The sequence below is a fragment of the Nothobranchius furzeri genome, chromosome 6, assembly GCF_043380555.1.
Source record: "Nothobranchius furzeri strain GRZ-AD chromosome 6, NfurGRZ-RIMD1, whole genome shotgun sequence".
NCBI classification, from domain to species: Eukaryota; Metazoa; Chordata; class Actinopteri; order Cyprinodontiformes; family Nothobranchiidae; genus Nothobranchius; species Nothobranchius furzeri.
The window spans coordinates 79,400,087-79,418,203 of record NC_091746.1 but is presented as its reverse complement, the minus strand read 5'-3'; positions in this window follow the sequence as shown (position 1 = coordinate 79,418,203).

Here is an 18,117-nt window from a genome sequence, read left to right as displayed (position 1 = left end):
CTAGAAAGTGAAAAAAAACCCTCTCCATAAAGCTTAGTTTATCGTACAGTTATGAAATTTGGTACACTTGTAGTACTCAACAGTCCGCACAGAAAAGTCTCTTGCAAGCATGGTCAATATCAAACAGGAAGTCGGCCATTTTGGGTTGAAATGGCGATTTTTTGCCGTTTTGGCCGTTTTTAGGGTCCGTTTCTGATTGGATTGCTCGATCATTTTTCGCACGATCGTCTCAAAAATTGTGTAAAATTGCTCAGAAGAGATGGAGGAACAAATTGAGACAATAAAATTGACTTTTCGTAATTACTGAAGGGGCGGGGCCAGGCCTCGAAGTTTGACTACTCGCCAAAAACTTTTAAATTGCTATAACTTAATAACTGAAAGGAATAGAATTACCAAACTTTCTGTGGTCATTCGTCATCCAGCCACAAAGTAAATTGAATGGTCGGATGATGACATCACACAAGCCCCGCCCCCTCAGGACCAAAAAGGTCAAGTTTTACTGTGAAAGGTCCCAAATTGCCCCATTTCACTTAATCACCACAAACTTGTAGCTGGTAACTCAAGACAAGTGGAGGTTGCTTGGCGTCACTTTATGGGAGTTTTCGGCAGAAGGCGGGGCTGTGGCGGCGCGGCGAAGTCAGGCGTACCGCCATGGCCTTACGTTTGCCTTCCATTTCGTCATTTCTAAAGATATCGTCATGAAACTTGTTGTGAGTGATCCTAGTCCGGCCCCTCAAAAGATCTGATGTGAATATCCGGTGGGCGTGGCCTATTTTCTGAAATAGCGCCCCCTAGGACCATTAAAACTGTCAGCCCCAAGCCATGCTTTGACTGAGGAGTACGACATTTGGTACACTAATGTGGTGTCTCAGGACCTACAAAAAAGTCTCTTGGAGCCAAGTGCAAAGTTGCACAGGAAGTCGGCCATTTTGGTCCAAGTACGCAATTTAGTGGTTTTCGCACACGTTGTTTGGAGAGTGATGCTCCGTCGCCATTTTCACCAATCTCCTTCAAACTTCTGCCATCTGCTCTTAAGACATAGAGGAAAAAATTCAACCGTCGGATTTTTCAAAAGTTGAAAGGTGTGGGCGTGGCTAAGCCTCAAACTTTGACCTGTCGTAGCACCACTCTTTTTTTCACAGCTCCCTACTGGACTCCTTTTACCCAATCAGCAGGAGTCTCTGGCAAATAGCAGTAGACAACTTGAGGTCACTTGGTATCCAGTACTGGAAGGTTTCAAAAAAAGGCAGGGCTTTGGGAGCATGGCGAAAATCGCCATCACGCCATGGAAATACGTTTGCCTCTCATTTCTTCATTTATCGTGATATCGTTACGAAACTTCTGGTGAGTGATCCTAGTCTGACCACAAAGAGACATAGACAGCTGAAATATGTGGGCGTGGCCTAATTTCTGAAATAGCGCCCCCTAGGACCATTTAAACTAATAGCCCCAAGCCATGCTTTGACTGAGGATTACGAAATTTGGTACACTAATGTGGTGTCCCAGGACCTACAAAAAAGTCTCTTGGAGCCAATCACAAAATTGCACAGGAAGTCGGCCATTTTGGTCCAAGTACGCGATTTAGTGGTTTTCGCACACGTTGTTTGGAGAGTGATGCTCCGTCGCCCTTTTCACCAATCGCCTTCAAACTTCTGCTATATACTCTTAAGGCATAGGGGAAAAAATTCAACCGTCGGATTTTTCAAAAGTTGAAAGGTGTGGGCGTGGCTAAGCCTCAAACTTTGACCTGTCGCCGCACCACTCTTTTTTTCACAGCTCCCTACTGGACTCCTTTTACCCAATCAGCAGGAGTCTCTGGCAAATAGCAGTAGACAACTTGAGGTCACTTGGTATCCAGTACTGGAAGGTTTCAAAAAAAGGCGGGGCTTTGGGAGCATGGCGAAAATCGCCAGCACGCCATGGAAATACGTTTGCCTCTCATTTCTTCATTTATCGTGATATTGTTACGAAACTTCTGGTGAGTGATCCTAGTCTGACCCCAAAGAGACATAGACAGCTGAAATATGTGGGCGTGGCCTAATTTCTGAAATAGTGCCCCCTAGGACCATTTAAACTATTAGCCCCAAGCCATGCTTTCACTGAGGATTACGAAATTTGGTACACTAATGTGGTGTCCCAGGACCTACAAAAAAGTCTCTTGGAGCCAAGCACAAAATTGCACAGGAAGTCGGCCATTTTGGTCCAAGTACGCGATTTAGTGGTTTTCGCACACGTTGTTTGAAGAGTGATGCTCCTTCGCCCTTTTCACCAATCGCCTTCAAACTTCTGCTATATACTCTTAAGGCATAGGGGAAAAAAGTCAACCGTCGGATTTTTGTAAAGTTGAAAGGTGTGGGCGTGGCTAAGCCTCAAACTTTGACCTTTCGCCATTACTTGACTTAATAACTCCCATGTGCATGATCAGATCTTTTTCGAACTTTGTCTGTGTGATCATTGACCATATCTGTAAACAATGACAATGTGGACAGCTGACATCATCTAAGCCCCGCCCCCTGACTAAAGGAAGTTATTATTTTATGCTGAAATGCCCATATTTGTCCCCTCTAATTTAGTCAACATGACACCTAGGTCATGCACTGTCTTCATGATGCTGTAATGGCCATTCAAATCTGATAGCTTTCCAGAAAGGGAGGGGCTTTGATGCCATGGCGAATTCTGGCGTAACGCCGTAACCTTACAATTCAATTTAATGGTGAGCTCAGAGGGGATGCTTAGTCAGGGTGAGGTGCGGACTAGGAGGCCATTTGCTGTTTCCGGTGACGGGATGATTGACGTTTCTGTTCTGCCACACATGCCCTGGTGCCCCGGGCTGCCGGCCAGGCCGGAGCGGCGCGGAGCTGCGAGGGCCGAACGACGCTGCTTGCAGCTTTAATTATTAGGCCCGAGCAGCGAAAGCGCTGCGAAGGCCTCTTGTTTTTGCTCCGTTTATTATTTTTTTTATTTATTATTCCGGTGCCGCTTTGAATGGCTTTTTGGGGATCTTAACATACCCCAAAACTCACAATATTTTGCACACTTGTCAGGCCTGGTGAAAAATTTGATATTTTAAAGGTCCCAAAAAAATCGCAAAGAAAATGGCTGAACAGCGCCCCCTAGAAAATGAAAAAAAACCCTATCCATAAAGCTTAGTTTATCGTACCGTTATGAAATTTGGTACACATATAGTACTCAATAGTCCGCACAGAAAAGTCTCTTGCAAGCATGGTCAATATCAAACAGGAAGTCGGCCATTTTGGGTTGAAATGGCGATTTTTTGCAGTTTTGGCCGTTTTTAGGGTCCGTTTCTGATTGGATTGCTCGATCATTTTTTGCACGATCATCTCAAAAATTGTGTAAAATTGCTCAGAAGAGATGGGCGAACAAAATGAGACAATAAAATTGACTTTTCGTAAATACTGAAGGGGCGGGGCCAGGCCTCGAAGTTTGACTACTCGCCAAAATTTTTTAAATTGCTATAACTTCATAACTGAATGGAATAGAGTTACCAAACTTTCTGTGGTCATTCGTCATCACCTCACAAAGTAAATTGAATGGTCGCATGATGACATCACACAAGCCCCGCCCCCTCAGGACCAAAAAGGTTAAGTTTTACTGTGAAAGGTCCCAAATTGCCCCATTTCACTAAATCACCACAAATTTGTAGCTGGTAACTCAAGACAAGTGGGGGTTGCTTGGCGTCACATTATGTGAGTTTTTGGCAGAGGGCGGGGCTGTGGCGGCGCGGCGAAGTTAGGCGTACCGCCGTGGCCTTACGTTTGCCTCCCATTTCGTCATTTCTAAAGATATCATCACGAAACTTCTTGTGAGTGATCCTAGTCTGGCCTCCCAAAAGATCTGATGTGAACATCCGGTGGGCGTGGCCTATTTTCTGAAATAGCGCCCCCTAGGACCATTAAAACTGTCAGCCCCAAGCCATGCTTTGACTGAGGATTACGAAATTTGGTACACTAATGTGGTGTCTCAGGACCTACACAAAAGTCTCTTGGACCCAAGTGCAAAGTCGCACAGGAAGTCGGCCATTTTGGTCCAAGTACGCGATTTACTGGTTTTCGCACACCTTGTTTGGAGAGTGATGCTCCGTCGCCCTTTTCACCAATCTCCTTGAAACGTCTGCTATATACTCTTAAGACAAAGAGGAAAAAATTCAACCGTCGGATTTTTCAAAAGTTTAACGGTGTGGGCGTGGCTAAGCCTCAAACTTTGACCTGTCGCCACGCCACTCATTTTTTCACAGCTCCCTACTGGACTCCTTTTACCCAATCAGCAGGAATCTCTGGCAAACAGCAGTAGACAACTTGAGGTCACTTGGTATCCAGTACTGGCAGGTTTCAAAAAAAGGCGGGGCTTCAGGAGCATGGCGAAAATCGCCATCACGCCATGGAAGTATGTTTGCCTCTCATTTCTTCAGTTATCGTGATATCGCTACGAAACTTCTGGTGCGTGATCCTAGTCTGACCCCCAAGCGACATAGACATCTGAAATTTGTGGGCGTGGCCTATTTTCTTAAATAGCGCCTCCTAGGACCATTTAAACTAATAGCCCCAAGCTATGCTTTGACTGAGGATTACGAAATTTGGTACACTAATGTGGTGTCTCAGGACCTACAAAAAAGTCTCTTGGAGCCAAGCGCAAAGTCGCACAGGAAGTCGGCCATTTTGGTCCAAGTACGCAATTTAGTGGTTTTCGCACACGTTGTTTGGAGAGTGATGCTCCGTTGCTCTTTTCACCAATCACTTTCACACTTCTGCTATATACTCTTAAGACGAAGGGGAAAAAATTCAACCGTCGGATTTTTCAAAAGTTGAAAGGTGTGGGCGTGGCTAAGCCTCAAACTTTGACCTTTCGCCACGCCACTCTTTTTTTCACATCTCCCTATTGGACTCCTTTTACCCAATCAATAGGAATCTCTGGCAAATAGCAGTAGACAAGTTGAGGTCACTTGGTATCCAGTACAGTTAGGTTTCGAAAAAAGGCGGGGCTTTGGGAGCATGGCGAAAATCGCCGTCACGCCAAGGAAATACGTTTGCCTCTCATTTCTTCAGTTTTCGTGATATCGCTACGAAACTTCTGGTGAGTGATCCTAGTCTGAGCCCCAAGAGAAATAGACAGCTGAAGTTTGTGGGCGTGGCCTATTTTCTTAAATAGCGCCCCCTAGAGCCATTAAAACTGTCAGCCCCAAGCCATGCTTTGACTGAGGATTACGAAATTTGGTACACTAATGTGGTGTCTCAGGACCTACAAAAAAGTCTCTTGGAGCCAAGAACAAAGTCGCACAGGAAGTCGGCCATTTTGGTCCAAGTACTCGAATTAGTGGTTTTCGCACACGTTGTTTGGAGAGTGATGCTCCGTCGCCCTTTTCACCAATCGCCTTCAAACTTCTGCCATGTACTCTTAAGACGTAGGGGAAAAAATTCAACCGTCGGATTTTTCAAAAGTTGAAAGGTGTGGGCGTGGCTAAGCCTCAAACTTTGACCTTTCGCCACGCCACTCTTTTTTTCCCACAGCTTCCTATTGGACTCCTTTTACCCAATCACCCATAATCTCTGGCAAATAGCAGTAGACAACTTGAGGTCACTTGGTATCCAGTACTGGCAGGTTTTGAGTAAAGGCGGGGCTTTGGCAGCATGGCGAAAATCACCATCACGCCATGGAAATACGTTTGCCTCTCATTTCTTCAGTTATTGTGATAGCGCTACGAAACTTCTTGTAAGTGATCCTAGCCTGAGCCCCAAGAGATATCCATAGCTGAAGTTTGTGGGCGTGGCCTATTGTCTTAAATAGCGCCTCTAGTACCATTTAAACTATCAGCCCCAAGCCATGCTTTGACTGAGGATTACGAAATTTGGTACACTAATGTGGTGTCTCAGGACCTACAAAAAAGTCTCTTGGAGCCAAGCACAACATTGCACAGGAAGTCGGCCATTTTGGTCCAAGTACGCGATTTAGTGGTTTTCGCACACGTTGTTTGGAGAGTGATGCTCCGTCGCCCTTTTCACCAATCGCCTTCAAACTTCTGCTATATACTCTTAAGACATAAGGGAAAAAATTCAACCGTCGGATTTTTCAAAAGTTGAAAGGTGTGGGCGTGGCTAAGCCTCAAACTTTGACCTTTCGCCACGCCACTCTTTTTTTCCCACAGCTTCCTATTGGACTCCTTTTACCCAATCACCCATAATCTCTGGCAAATAGCAGTAGACAACTTGAGGTCACTTGGTATCCAGTACTGGCAGGTTTTGAGTAAAGGCGGGGCTTTGGCAGCATGGCGAAAATCACCATCACGCCATGGAAATACGTTTGCCTCTCATTTCTTCAGTTATTGTGATAGCGCTACGAAACTTCTTGTAAGTGATCCTAGCCTGAGCCCCAAGAGATATCCATAGCTGAAGTTTGTGGGCGTGGCCTATTGTCTTAAATAGCGCCTCTAGGACCATTTAAACTCTCAGCCCCAAGCCATGCTTTGACTGAGGATTACGAAATTTGGTACACTAATGTGGTGTCTCAGGACCTACAAAAAAGTCTCTTGGAGCCAAGCACAACATTGCACAGGAAGTCGGCCATTTTGGTCCAAGTACGCGATTTAGTGGTTTTCGCACACGTTGTTTGGAGAGTGATGCTCCGTCGCCCTTTTCACCAATCGCCTTCAAACTTCTGCTATATACTCTTAAGACATAAGGGAAAAAATTCAACCGTCGGATTTTTCAAAAGTTGAAAGATGTGGGCGTGGCTAAGCCTCAAACTTTGACCTTTCGCCATTACTTTACTTGACTTAAAAGCTCCCATGTGCATGATCTGATCTTTTTCGAACTTTCTCTGTGTGATCATTGACCATATCTGTAAACAATGACAATGTGGACAGCTGACATCACCTAAGCCCCGCCCCCTGACTACAGGAAGCCTATTGTTTTATGGTGAACTGCCCATATTTGTCCCCTCTAATTTAGTCAACATGAAACAAAGGTCATGCACTGTCTTCATGATGCTGTATTGACCATTCAGATCTGATAGCTTTCCAGAAAGGGAGGGGCTTTGATGCCATGGCGAATTCTGGCGTAACGCCGTAATCTTAATATTCAATTTAATGGTGAGCTCAGAGGGGATGCTGAGTCAGGGTGAGGTGCGGACTAGGAGGCCATTCGCAGTTTCTGGTGTCGGGGTGGTTGACGTTTCTGTTCTGTCAGACGTGCACTGGTGCCCCGGGCTGCCGTCCAGACCGGAGCGGCGCGGAGCTGCGAGGGCCGAACGACGCTGCTTGCAGCTTTAATTAGGCCCGAGCAGCGAAAGCGCTGCGAAGGCCTCTTGTTTTTGCTCTGATTATTATTATTTTTTGTTATTCCGTGCCCCCTTTGAACAGCTTTTTGGGGACCTTAACATACCCCAAAACTCACAATATTTTGCACACTTGTCAGGCCTGGTGAAAAATTTGATATTTTAAAGGTCCCAAAAAAATCGCAAAGAAAATGGCTGAACAGCGCCCCCTACAAAGTGAAAAAAACCCCTCTCCATAAAGCTTAGTTTATCGTACAGTTATGAAATTTGGTACACTTGTAGTACTCAACAGTCCGCACAGAAAAGTCTCTTGCAACCATGGTCAATATCAAACAGGAAGTCGGCCATTTTGGGTTGAAATGGCGATTTTTTGCCTTTTTTGCCGTTTTTAGGGTCCGTCTCTGATTGGATTGCTCGATCATTTTTCGCACGATCGTCTCAAAAATTGTGTAAAATTGCTCAGAAGGGATGGGCGAACAAAATGAGATAAGGATTCTGAGTTTTCGTATATGTTGAAGGGGCGGAGCCAGGCCTCAAAGTTTGACTACTCGCCAAAAAAATTTAAATTGCTATAACTTCATAATTGAACGGAATAGAGTTACCAAACTTTCTGTGGTAATTTGTCATTGACCCACAAAGTAAATTGAATGGTCGGTTGATGACATCACACAAGCCCCGCCCCCTCAGGACCAAAAAGGTCAAGTTTTACTGTGAAAGGTCCCAAATTGCCCCATTTCACTTAATCACCACAAATTTGGAGCTGGTAACTCAAGGCAAGTGGGGGTTGCTTGGCGTCACTTTATGGGAGTTTTCGGCAGAGGGCGGGGCTGTGGCGGCGCGGCGAAGTAAGGCGTACTGCCGTGGCCTTACGTTTGCCTCCCATTTCTTTATTTCTAAAGATGTCGTCACGAAACTTCTTGTGAGTGATCCTAGTCTGGCCCCCCAAAAAATCTGACGTGAACATCCGGTGGGCGTGGCCAATTTTCTGAAATAGCGCCCCCTAGGACCATTAAAACTGTCAGCCCCAAGCCATGCTTTGACTGAGGATTACGAAATTTGGTACACTAATGTGGTGTCTCAGGACCTACAAAAAAGTCTCTTGGAGCCAAGTGCAAAGTCGCACAGGAAGTCGGCCATTTTGGTCCAAGTACGCGATTTAGTGGTTTTCGCACACGTTGTTTGGAGAGTGATGCTCCGTCGCCCTTTTCACCGATCTCCTTCAAACTTCTGCTTTATACTGTTAAGACATAGGGGAAAAAATTCAACCGTCGGATTTTTCAAAAGTTGAAAGGTGTGGGCGTGGCTAAGCCTCAAACTTTGACCTGTCGCCACGCCACTCTTTTTTTCACAGCTCCCTATTGGACTCCTTTTACCCAATTACCAGGAATCTCTGGCAAATACGAGTAGACAACTTGAGGTCACTTGGTATCCAGTCCTGTTAGGTTTTGAAAAAAGGTGGGGCTTTGAGAGCATGGCGAAATTCGCCATCACGCCATGGAAATACGTTTGCCTCTCATTTCTTCAGTTATCGTGACATCGCTACGAAACTTCTGGTGAGTGATCCTAGTCTGACCCCCAATAGAAATTGAGAGATGCAGTTTGTGGGCGGGGCCTATTTTCTGAAATAGCGCCCCCTAGGACTATTAAAACTAACAGCCCCAAGCCATGCTTTGACTGAGGATTACGAAATTTGGTAACCTAATGTGTTGTCTCAGGACCTACAAAAAAGTCTCCTGGAGCCAAGCGCAAAGTCGCACAGGAAGTCGGCCATTTTGGTCCAAGTACGCGATTTAGTGGTTTTCGCACACGTTGTTTGGAGAGTGATGCTCCGTCGCCCTTTTCACCAATCTCCTTCAAACTTCTGCTATATACTCTTAAGACATAGGGGAAAAAATTCAACCGTCGGATTTTTCAAAAGTTGAAAGATGTGGGCGTGGCTAAGCCTCAAACTTTGACCTGTCGCCACTCCACTCTTTTTTTCACAGCTCCCTACTGGACTCCTTTTACCCAAACACCAGGATTCTGTGGCAAACAGCAGTAGACAAGTTGAGGTTACTTTGTCTCCAGTACTGGCAGGTTTTGAAAAAAGGCGGGGCTTTGGGAGCATGGCGAAAATCGCCATCACGCCATGGAAATACGTTTGCCTCTCATTTCTTAAGTTATCGAGATATCACCTCGAAATTTGTTGTGAGTGATCCTAGTCTGACCCCCAATAGAAATGGACAGCTAAAATTTGTGGGCGTGGCCATTTTTCTGAAATAGCGCCCCCTAGGACCATTAAAACTGTCAGCCCCTAGCCATTCTTTGACTGAGGATTACGAAATTTGGTACACTAATGAGGTGTCTCCGGACCTACAAAAAAGTCTCTTGGAGCCAAGTGCAAAGTCGCACAGGAAGTCGGGCATTTTGGTCCAAGTACGCGATTTAGTTGTTTTGGCACACGTTGTTTGGAGAGTGATGCTCCGTTGCCCTTTTCACCAATCGCCTTCAAACTTCTGCTATTTACTCTTAAGACATAGGAGAAAAAATTCAACCGTCGGATTTTTCAAAAGTTGAAAGGTGTGGGCGTGGCTAAGTCTCAAACTTTTACCTTTCGCCATTACTTTACTTGACTTAATAACTCCCATGTGCATGATCAGATCTTTTTCGAACTTTGTCTGTGTGATCATTGACCATATCTTTAAACAATGACAATGTGGACAGCTGACATCACCTAAGCCCCGCCCCCTGAATACAGGAAGTCTATTGTTTTATGCTGAAATGCCCATATTTGTCCCCTCTAATTTAGTCAACATGACACTAAGGTCATGCACGGTCTTCATGATGCTGTAATGACCATTCAGATCTGATAGCTTTCCAGATAGGGAGGGGCTTTGATGCCATGGCGAATTCTGGCGTAACGCCGTAACCTTACAATTCAATTTAATGGTGAGCTCAGAGGGGATGCTGAGTCAGGGTGAGGTGCGGACGAGGAGGCCATTTGCGGTTTCTGGTGTCGGGGTGGTTGACGTTTCTGTTCTGCCAGACGTGCCCTGGTGCCCCGGGCTGCCGGCCAGGCCGGAGCGGCGCGGAGCTGCGAGGGCCGAACGACGCTGCTTGCAGCTTTAATTCTTTCTTTTTTTGTTATTCCGTGCCCCCTTTGAATGGCTTTTTGGGGACCTTAACATACCCCAAAACTCACAATATTTTGCAAACTTGTCAGGCCTGGTGAAAAATTTGATATTTTAAAGGTCCCAAAAAAATCGCAAAGAAAATGGCTGAACAGCGCCCCCTACAATGTGAAAAAAACCCCTCTCCATAAAGCTTAGTTTATCGTACAGTTATGAAATTTGGGACACTTGTAGTACTCAACAGTCCGCACAGAAAAGTCTCTTGCAAGCATGGTCAATATCAAACAGGAAGTCGGCCATTTTGGGTTGAAATGGCGATTTTTAGCCGTTTTTGCAGTTTTTAGGGTCCGTTTCTGATTGGATTGCTCGATCATTTTTCGCACGATCGTCTCAAAAATTGTGTAAAAATGCTCAGAAGGGATGGGCAAACAAAATGAGATGAGGATTCTGAGTTTTCGTATATGTTGAAGGGGCGGGGCCAGGCCTTGAAGTTTGACTACTCGCCAATTTTTTTTTAATTGCTATAACTTCATAACTGAATAGAATAAAGTTACCAAACTTTCTGTGGTCATTCATCATCCACCCACAAAGTAATATGAATGGTTGGATGATGACATCACACAAGCCCCGCCCGCTCAGGACCAAAAAGGTCAAGTTTTACTGTGAAAGGTCCCAAATTGCCCCATTTCACTTAATCACCACAAATTTGTAGCTGGTAACTCAAGACAAGTGGGGGTTGCTTGGCGTCACTTTATGGGAGTTTTCGGCAGAGGGCGGGGCTGTGGCGGCGCGGCGAAGTCAGACGTACCGCCGTGGCCTTACGTTTGCCTCCCATTTCGTCATTTCTAAAGATATCGTCACGAAACTTTTTGTGAGTAATCCTAGTCTGGCCCCTCAAACAATCTGATGTCAACATCCGGTGGGCGTGGCCTATTTTCTGAAATAGCGCCCCCTAGGACCATTAAAACTGTCAGCCCCAAGCCTTGCTTTGACTGAGGATTACGAAATTTGGTACACTAATGTGGTGTCTCAGGACCTACAAAAAAGTCTCTTGGAGCCTAGTGCAAAGTCGCACAGGAAGTCGGCCATTTTGGTCCAAGTACGCGATTTAGTGGTTTTCGCACACGTTGTTTGGAGAGTGATGCTCCGTCGCCCTTTTCACCATTCTCCTTCAAACTTCTGCTATGTACTCGTAAGACATAGGGAAAAAAATTCAACCGTCGGATTTTTCAAAAGTTGAAAGGTGTGGGCGTGGCTAAGCCTCAAACTTTGACCTGCCGCCACGCCACTCTTTTTTTCACAGCTCCCTACTGGACTCCTTTTACCCAATCACCAGGATTCTGTGGGAAACAGCAGTAGACAACTTGAGGTTACTTGGTCTCCAGTACTGGCAGGTTTTGAAAAAAGGCGGGGCTTTGGGAGCATGGCGAAAATCGCCATCACGCCATTGAAATACGTTTGCCTCTCATTTCTTCAGTTATCGTGATATCGCTCCGACACTTCTGGTGAGTGATCCTAGTCTGACCCCCAAGAGAAATAGACAGCTGAAGTTTGTGGGCGTGGCCTATTCTCTTAAATAGCGCCCCCTAGGACCATTTAAACTAATAGCCCCAAGCCAAGCTTTGACTGAGGATTGCGAAATTTGGTACACTAATGTGGTGTCTCAGGACCTACAAAAAAGTCTCTTGGAGCCAAGTGCAAAGTCGCACAGGAAGTCGGCCATTTTGGTCCAAGTACGCGATTTAGTGGTTTTCGCACACGTTGTTTGGAGAGTGATGCTCCGTCGCCCTTTTCACCAATCTCCTTCAAACTTCTGCTATATACTCTTAAGACATAGGGGAAAAAATTCAACCGTCGGATTTTTCAAAAGTTGAAAGGTGTGGGCGTGGCTAAGCCTCAAACTTTGACCTTTTTTTCACAGCTCCCTACTGGACTCCTTTTACCCAATCACCAGGATTCTGTGGGAAACAGCAGTAGACAACTTGAGGTTACTTAGTCTCCAGTACTGGCAGGTTTTGAAAAAAGGCGGGGCTTTGGGAGCATGGCGAAAATCGCCATCACGCCATGGAAATACGTTTGCCTCTCATTTCTTCAGTTATCGTGATATCGCTACGAAACTTCTGGTGAGTGATCCTAGTCTGACCCCCAAGAGAAATAGACAGCTGAAGTTTGTGGGCGTGGCCTATTCTCTTAAATAGCGCCCCCTAGGACCATTTAAACTAATAGCCCCAAGCCATGCTTTGACTGAGGATTACGAAATTTGGTACACTAATGTGGTGTCTCAGGACCTACAAAAAAGTCTCTTGGAGCCAAGGACAAAGTCGCACAGGAAGTCGGCCATTTTGGTCCAAGTACGCGATTTAGTGGTTTTCGCACACGTTGTTTGGAGAGTGATGCTCCGTCGCCCTTTTCACCAATCACTTTCAAACTTCTGCTGTATACTCTTACGACGTAGGGGAAAAAATTCAACCGTCGGATTTTTCAAAAGTTGAAAGGTGTGGGCGTGGCTAAGCCTCAAACTTTGACCTTTCGCCATTACTTTACTTGACTTAATAACTCCCATGTGCATGATCAGATCTTTTTCAAACTTTGTCTGTGTGATCATTGACCATATCTGTAAAAAATGACAATGTGGACAGCTGACATCACCTAAGCCCCGCCCCCTGACTACAGGAAGTCTATTTTTTATGCTGAAATACCCATATTTGTCCCCTCTAATTTAGTGAACATGACACTAAGGTCATACACTGTCTTCATGATGTTGTAATGACCATTCAGATCTGATAGCTTTCCAGAAAGGGAGGGGCTTTTATGCCATGGCGAATTCTGGCGTAACGCCGTAACCTTACAATTCAATTTAATGGTGAGCTCAGAGGGGATGCTGAGTCAGGGTGAGGTGCGGACTAGGAGGCCATTTGCGGATTCTGGCGTCGGGGTGGTTGACGATTCTGTTCTGCCAGACGTGCCCTGGTGCCCCGGGCTGCTGGCCAGGCCGGAGCGGCGCAGAGCTGCGAGGGCCGAACGACGCTGCTTGCAGCTTTAATTAGGCCCGAGCAGCGAAAGCGCTGCGAAGGCCTCTTGTTTTTGCTCCGTTTATTATTATTTTTTTTATTTATTATTCCGGTGCCGCTTTGAATGGCTTTTTGGGGATCTTAACATACCCCAAAACTCACAATATTTTGCACACTTGTCAGGCCTGGTGAAAAATTTGATATTTTAAAGGTCCCAAAAAAATCGCAAAGAAAATGGCTGAACAGCGCCCCCTACAATGTGAAAAAAAACCCTCTCCATAAAGCTTAGTTTATCGTACAGTTATGAAATTTGGTACACTTGTAGTACTCAACAGTCCGCACAGAAAAGTCTCTTGCAAGCATGGTCAATATCAAACAGGAAGTCGGCCATTTTGGGTTGAAATGGCGATTTTTTGCAGTTTTGGCCGTTTTTAGGGTCCGTTTCTGATTGGATTGCTCGATCATTTTTTGCACGATCATCTCAAAAATTGTGTAAAATTGCTCAGAAGAGATGGGCGAACAAAATGAGACAATAAAATTGACTTTTCGTAAATACTGAAGGGGCGGGGCCAGGCCTCGAAGTTTGACTACTCGCCAAAATTTTTTAAATTGCTATAACTTCATAAATGAATGGAATAGAGTTACCAAACTTGCTGTGGTCATTCGTCATCACCTCACAAAGTAAATTGAATGGTCGCATGATGACATCACACAAGCCCCGCCCCCTCAGGACCAAAAAGGTTAAGTTTTACTGTGAAAGGTCCCAAATTGCCCCATTTCACTAAATCACCACAAATTTGTAGCTGGTAACTCAAGACAAGTGGGGGTTGCTTGGCGTCACATTATGTGAGTTTTCGGCAGAGGGCGGGGCTGTGGCGGCACGGCGAAGTCAGGCGTACCGCCGTGGCCTTACGTTTGCCTCCCATTTCGTCATTTCTAAAGATATCATCACGAAACTTCTTGTGAGTGATCCTAGTCTGGCCCCCCAAAAGATCTGATGTGAACATCCGGTGGGCGTGGCCTATTTTCTGAAATAGCGCCCCCTAGGACCATTAAAACTGTCAGCCCCAAGCCATGCTTTGACTGAGGATTACGAAATTTGGTACACTAATGTGGTGTCTCAGGACCTACAAAAAAGTCTCTTGGAGCCAAGAACAAAGTCGCACAGGAAGTCAGCCATTTTGGTCCAAGTACTCGAATTAGTGGTTTTCGCACACGTTGTTTGGAGAGTGATGCTCCGTCGCCCTTTTCACCAATCGCCTTCAAACTTCTGCCATGTACTCTTAAGACGTAGGGGAAAATTTTCAACCGTCGGATTTTTCAAAAGTTGAAAGGTGTGGGCGTGGCTAAGCCTCAAACTTTGACCTTTCGCCACGCCACTCTTTTTTTCCACAGCTTCCTATTGGACTCCTTTTACCCAATCACCCATAATCTCTGGCAAATAGCAGTAGACAACTTGAGGTCACTTGGTATCCAGTACTGGCAGGTTTCGAGTAAAGGCGGGGCTTTGGCAGCATGGCGAAAATCGCCATCACGCCATGGAAATACGTTTGCCTCTCATTTCTTCAGTTATTGTGATAGCGCTACGAAACTTCTTGTAAGTGATCCTAGCCTGAGCCCCAAGAGATATCCATAGCTGAAGTTTGTGGGCGTGGCCTATTGTCTTAAATAGCGCCTCTAGGACCATTTAAACTATCAGCCCCAAGCCATGCTTTGACTGAGGATTACGAAATTTGGTACACTAATGTGGTGTCTCAGGACCTACAAAAAAGTCTCTTGGAGCCAAGCACAACATTGCACAGGAAGTCGGCCATTTTGGTCCAAGTACGCGATTTAGTGGTTTTCGCACACGTTGTTTGGAGAGTGATGCTCCGTCGCCCTTTTCACCAATCGCCTTCAAACTTCTGCTATATACTCTTAAGACATAGGGGAAAAAATTCAACCGTCGGATTTTTCAAAAGTTGAAAGATGTGGGCGTGGCTAAGCCTCAAACTTTGACCTTTCGCCATTACTTTACTTGACTTAATAACTCCCATGTGCATGATCAGATCTTTTTCGAACTTTGTCTGTGTGATCATTGACCATATCTGTAAACAATGACAATGTGGACAGCTGACATCACCTAAGCCCCGCCCCCTGACTACAGGAAGCCTATTGTTTTATGGTGAACTGCCCATATTTGTCCCCTCTAATTTAGTCAACATGAAACAAAGGTCATGCACTGTCTTCATGATGCTGTAATGACCATTCAGATCTGATAGCTTTTCAGAAAGGGAGGGGCTTTGATGCCATGGCGAATTCTGGCGTAACGCCGTAATCTTAATATTCAATTTAATGGTGAGCTCAGAGGGGATGCTGAGTCAGGGTGAGGTGCGGACTAGGAGGCCATTCGCGGTTTCTGGTGTCGGGGTGGTTGACGTTTCTGTTCTGTCAGACGTGCACTGGTGCCCCGGGCCTCCGTCCAGACCGGAGCGGCGCGGAGCTGCGAGGGCCGAACGACGCTGCTTGCAGCTTTAATTAGGCCCGAGCAGCGAAAGCGCTGCGAAGGCCTCTTGTTTTTGCTCTGTTTATTATTTTTTTTATTTATTATTCCGGTGCCGCTTTGAATGGCTTTTTGGGGACCTTAACATACCCCAAAACTCACAATATTTTGCATACTTGTCAGGCCTGGTGAAAAATTTGATATTTTAAAGGTCCCAAAAAAATCGCAAAGAAATTGGCTGAACAGCGCCCCCTAGAAAATGAAAAAAAACCCTCTCCATAAAGCTTAGTTTATCGTACCGTTATGAAATTTGGTACACTTATAGTACTCAATAGTCCGCACAGAAAAGTCTCTTGCAAGCATGGTCAATATCAAACAGGAAGTCGGCCATTTTGGGTTGAAATGGCGATTTTTTGCCGTTTTGGCCGTTTTTAGGGTCCGTTTCTGATTGGATTGCTCGATCATTTCTTGCACGATCATCTCAAAAATTCTGTAAAATTGCTCAGAAGAGATGGGCGAACAAAATGAGACAATAAAATTGACTTTTCGTAAATACTGAAGGGGCGGGGCCAGGCCTCGAAGTTTGACTACTCGCCAAAAATTTTTAAATTGCTATAACTTCATAACTGAATGGAATAGAGTTACCAAACTTTCTGTGGTCATTCGTCATCACCTCACAAAGTAAATTGAATGGTCGCATGATGACATCACACAAGCCCCGCCCCCTCAGGACCAAAAAGGTTAAGTTTTACTGTGAAAGGTCCCAAATTGCCCCATTTCACTAAATCACCACAAATTTGTAGCTGGTAACTCAAGACAAGTGGGGGTTGCTTGGTGTCACATTATGTGAGTTTTCGGCAGAGGGCGGGGCTGTGGCGGCGCGGCGAAGTCAGGCGTACCGCCGTGGCCTTACGTTTGCCTCCCATTTCGTCATTTCTAAAGATATCATCACGAAACTTCTTGTGAGTGATCCTAGTCTGGCCCCCCAAAAGATCTGATGTGAACATCCGGTGGGCGTGGCCTATTTTCTGAAATAGCGCCCCCTAGGACCATTAAAACTGTCAGCCCCAAGCCATGCTTTGACTGAGGATTACGAAATTTGGTACACTAATGTGGTGTCTCAGGACCTACAAAAAAGTCTCTTGGACCCAAGTGCAAAGTCGTACAGGAAGTCGGCCATTTTGGTCCAAGTACGCGATTTACTGGTTTTCGCACACCTATTTTGGAGAGTGATGCTCCGTCGCCCTTTTCACCAATCTCCTTGAAACGTCTGCTATATACTCTTAAGACAAAGAGGAAAAAATTCAACCGTCGGATTTTTCAAAAGTTTAACGGTGTGGGCGTGGCTAAGCCTCAAACTTTGACCTGTCGCCACGCCACTCATTTTTTCACAGCTCCCTACTGGACTCCTTTTACCCAATCAGCAGGAATCTCTGGCAAACAGCAGTAGACAACTTGAGGTCACTTGGTATCCAGTACTGGCAGGTTTCAAAAAAAGGCGGGGCTTCAGGAGCATGGCGAAAATCGCCATCACGCCATGGAAGTATGTTTGCCTCTCATTTCTTCAGTTATCGTGATATTGCTACGAAACTTCTGGTGCGTGATCCTAGTCTGACCCCCAAGCGACATAGATATCTGAATTTAGTGGGCGTGGCCTATTTTCTTAAATAGCGCCCCCTAGGACCATTTAAACTAATAGCCCCAAGCTATGCTTTGACTGAGGATTACGAAATTTGGTACACTAATGTGGTGTCTCAGGACCTACAAAAAAGTCTCTTGGAGCCAAGCGCAAAGTCGCACAGGAAGTCGGCCATTTTGGTCCAAGTGCGCGATTTAGTGGTTTTCGCACACGTTGTTTGGAGAGTGATGCTCCGTCGCCCTTTTCACCAATCTCCTTCAAACTTCTGCTATATACTCTTAAGACATAGGGGAAAAAATTCAACCGTCGGATTTTTCAAAAGTTGAAAGATGTGGGCGTGGCTAAGCCTCAAACTTTGACCTGTCGCCACGCCACTCTTTTTTTCACAGCTCCCTACTGGACTCCTTTTACCCAAACACCAGGATTCTGTGGCAAACAGCAGTAGACAAGTTGAGGTTACTTTGTCTCCAGTACTGGCAGGTTTTGAAAAAAGGCGGGGCTTTGGGAGCATGGCGAAAATCGCCATCACGCCATGGAAATACGTTTGCCTCTCATTTCTTAAGTTATCGAGATATCACCTCGAAATTT